We start from the raw sequence: 4,262 nt of genomic DNA, 5'->3' as shown, positions 1-4,262 counted from the left end.
TCAAAGGATTAATATAAGGGATCATAGTAAATCCTAACATTAAATAAGTTTTTATTATTATACTGTATATTCTTTCATATTATTATGTTTTATTTTTGCTTACGTTTTGGCTCTTTGAAATCTGTTAGCAAACTAGATATGGGAAATTTGCTAACTATTTTTAAAATTGCTTCATAATTCTGGAGTCAGTAAATAAATGGGGTATAAATACAAACTATATGGGATTTTAAAAATATACTGTCATGCTCACTTTGGCAGCACTTATATTAAAACTGGAACAATACAGAGAAAACTAGCATGGCTGCTGCACAAAGATGACACACACATCTGTGAAGCATTCCATATTTTTACTGGAATAGCCAGTTTAGAGAGAAACATAACTGACCTGATGGAACTGAAAAACACAACATGAGAAATTCACAGTATCAATAGCAGAATAGATTAAATGGACAAAAGAATCTCAGAGCTTGAAGACTATCTTTCTGAAATAAGATGGACAGACAAAAATAGAGAAAAAACAATGGAAAGGAATGAGCAAAACCTCTGAGAAATGTGGGACTATGTAAAAAGACTGAACCTACAACTGATTGGGCTGCTTGAAAGAGACAGAGAGGACAGAACCAAATTGGAAAACATACTTTAGGATATCCTCCAAGAGAACTTCCCCAACCTAGCAAGACAGGCCAAGATTCAAATTCAGGAAATCTAGGGAGCCCCAGAAAGATACTTCACAAGAAGGTCAACGCCAAGACACATAATCATCAGATCCTCCAAGGTTGAAATGAAAGAAAAAATGTTACAGGCATCCAGAGAGAAAGTCTGGGTCACCTACAAAGTGAAATCCATCAGACCTCTCAGTGTAAACCTTACAAGACAGAAGCAATTTGAGGCCAATATTCAACATCCTTAGAAAAAAGAATTTCCAACCCAGAATTTCATATCCAGCCCAACTAAGTTTCATAAGTGAAGGAGAAATACGATTATATTCAGACAAGCAAATGATGAGGGAATAAGTCACCACCAGGCTTGCCTTGCTAGAGCTCCTGAAGGAAGCACTAAATATGAAAAGGAAAAACTGTTAGTAGCCACTACAAAAACATACTGAAGTACACAGACCACTACACTATGAAGCAACCACATAAATAAGTCTGTAAAATAACCAGCTTTGGTTATGATGACAAGATCAAACTCACACATAGCAATATTAACATTAAATGTAAATGAGCTAAGTGTCCCAATTAAAAGACATAGAATGGTAAGCTGGATGGAGTCAAAACCTGTTGGTATGCCGTCTTCAAGAGACCCATCTCACATGCAACGACACACATAGGCTCAAAATGAAGGGATTGAGAAAAATTTACCAAGCAAATGGAGAACAGAAAAAAGCAAGGGTTGCAAACCTACTTTCTGACAAAACAAATTTTAAACCAACAAAGATCAGAAAAGACAAAGAAAGTCCCTATATAATGGTAAAGGAGTCAATTCAACAAGAAGAGCTAACTATTCCTAAAAATATGTATACCCAATAAAGGAGAACCTAGATTTATAAAGCAAGTTCTTAGAGACCTACAAAGAGATGTAGACTCCCACATAATTATAGTGGGAGACTTTAATGCCACACTGACCATGTTAGACAGAACATCAAAACAGAAAATAAACAAAAATACTTAGGACCTGAACTTAGCTCTGGATCAAGCAGATCTGCTCGATATATACAGACCTCTTCACCCCACAAATAACAGGATATACATTCTTCTCATTGTCATATACACTTACTCTAAAATTGATCACATAATCTGAGGTAAAACACTCTTCAGCAAATGCAGAAGAACTGAAATCATAACAGTCTCTCAGATCAAAACAAAATCAAATTAGAACTCAAGACTAAAAAATTCACTTAGAAACACAAAACTACATGGAAATTGAGCAAGCTGTTCCTGAATGACTCGTGGGTAAATAATGAAATTAAGGCAGAAATCAAGAAGTTCTTTGACACTAATGAGAACAAAGAGACAATATGTCAGAATATCTGCAATGGAGCTAAAGTAGTGTTATGAAGGAAATTTGTAGCACTGAACACTTACATCAAAAAGCTAGGATGATCTCGTATTAACAACCTAACATCACAACTAAAAGAACTAGAAAACCAAGAGCAAACAAACCCAAAGAAGGTGGAATGTAAACAATAACCAAGACCAGAGTGGAACTGAAAGATAAAGACATGAAAATTCCTTCAACAAATCAATGAATCCAAGAGGTTTTCTTTTTTTCTTTTTTTTCTTTTGAAAACAACAAACAAACAAACAATAAAATAGACTACTAGCTAGACTAATAAAGAAGAAAAGAGAGAAGAATCAAGTAGACACAATCAGAAACGATAAGGGGGATATCACCAATGACCCCACAGTAAAGCAAACAACCATCAGAGAATACTATAAACACCTGTATGCACGTAAATTAGAAAATCTAGAAGAAATTGATAAATTCCTGAATATGTACATCCTCCCAAGACTGAATCAGAAAGAAATTGAAACCCTGGGTAGACCAATAATAAGTTCTGAAATTGAGTCAGTAATAAGTAGTCTACCAACCAAAAAAGCCCAGGACCACATGGATTTACAACTGAATTCTACCAGGGGTACAAAGAAAACCTGGTACCATTTCTACTGAAGCTATTCCATAAAGTTGAAAAGGAGGGACTCCTCCATAACTAATTTTATGAAGCCAACATCATTCTGATACAAGAAACCTGATCGTGATACACCAAAAATAGGAAACTTCAGGCTAATATCCCAGATTAACACTGATGCAAATATCTTTAATAAATACTGGCAAACCAAATCCAGCAGCACATCAAAAAGCTTATCCATCATATTCAAGTTGCTTTCATCCCTTGGGTGCAAGGGTGGTTTAACATATTAAAATAAATAAATATAATTCATCATATAAACGGAGCTAAAAACAAAAACCAGATGATTTTCTCAATAAATGCAGAAAAGACCTTTGATAAAATTCAGCATCACTTTATCTCAAAAATTCTCAATAAACTAGGTTTAAAAGGAATATATCTCAAGATAATAAGAACCACATATAACAAACCCACATCAAATATCATACTTAATGGGCAAAAACTGGAAGCATTCCCCCTTGAAAACCATCAAAGGACAAAGATGCATCCTCTTACCAATCCTATTCAAAATAGTATTGGAAGTTTTGACCCGGGCAATCAGACAAGAGGAAGAAAAAAAAAAAAAACGGGGGTATTCAAATAGGGAGAAAGAATGTCAAATTATCTTTATTTGCAGATGGCCCTATATCAAGAAAATTCCATTGTCTCAGCCAAAAAGCTTCTTAAGCTAATAAAAAAACTTAAGCAAGTCTCAGGATACAAAATCAATGTACAAAAATCACCAGCATTCCAATACACCAACAACAGGCAAGAAGAGAGCCAAATCAGGAATAAACTGTGATACACAATTGTTACAAAAGGAATAAAATATCTAGGAACAAGGCTAATAAGGGCAGTGAAGGACCCTTTCAAGTATTACAAACTATTGCTCAAGGAAATCAAAGAAGACACAAACAAATGGAAAAACGTTCCATGCCCATGAATGGGAAGAATCAATATTGTAAAAATGGCCATACTGCCCAAAGTAATTTATAGGTTCAATGCTGTTCCCATTGAACCACCACTGATGTCCTTCACAGAACTGAAAGAAACTATTATAAAATTCATATGGAGTAAAAAAGGAGCCTGAATAGCCAAGACAATCCTAAGCAAAAAGAATAAAGCTGGAGGCATCACGCTACTTGATTTCAAACTATACTACAAGGCTACCATAACCAAAATAGCATGGTACAAAAACAGACACATACACAAATGGAACAGAATAGAGACCTCAGAAATAAAACCACACACCTATAACTATCTGATCATCAAAAAACCTGACAAAAACAATCACTGAGGAAAAGATTACCTATTTAATAAATGATGCTGGAAAAACTGGCTAGCCATATGCCGCAAATTGAAACTAGACCCCTTCCTTATACTTTACGCAAAAATTAACTCAAGAGGCATTAAAGACTTAAATGTAAAACTGGAAACTATAAAAACCCTAAAAAAAGTTCTAGGCAATACCATTCAAGACACTGGCACAAGCAAAGATTTCATGACGAAAATGCCAAAAGCAATTTCAAAAGCAAAATTTGACAAATGGGATCTAAGTAACTAAAGAGCTTCTGCACAGCAAAAGAAAGTATCA

General features: G+C 34.7%; 1 non-coding gene across 1 annotated transcript; it reads left to right on the top strand.

The window, feature by feature from the left end:
• Nucleotides 1–242: 242 nt before the first annotated feature.
• On the top strand, nucleotides 243–349 carry LOC126940941 (U6 spliceosomal RNA). The gene has a single exon (XR_007720999.1). It is a non-coding gene; the product is annotated as a U6 spliceosomal RNA (small nuclear RNA).
• Nucleotides 350–4,262: the final 3,913 nt, after the last annotated feature.

The sequence above is a fragment of the Macaca thibetana genome, chromosome 17 (assembly GCF_024542745.1).
Source record: "Macaca thibetana thibetana isolate TM-01 chromosome 17, ASM2454274v1, whole genome shotgun sequence".
Classification (NCBI taxonomy): domain Eukaryota; kingdom Metazoa; phylum Chordata; class Mammalia; order Primates; family Cercopithecidae; genus Macaca; species Macaca thibetana.
Note: the sequence above shows the minus strand (reverse complement) of the source record. Positions and strands in the feature narration are given on the sequence as shown.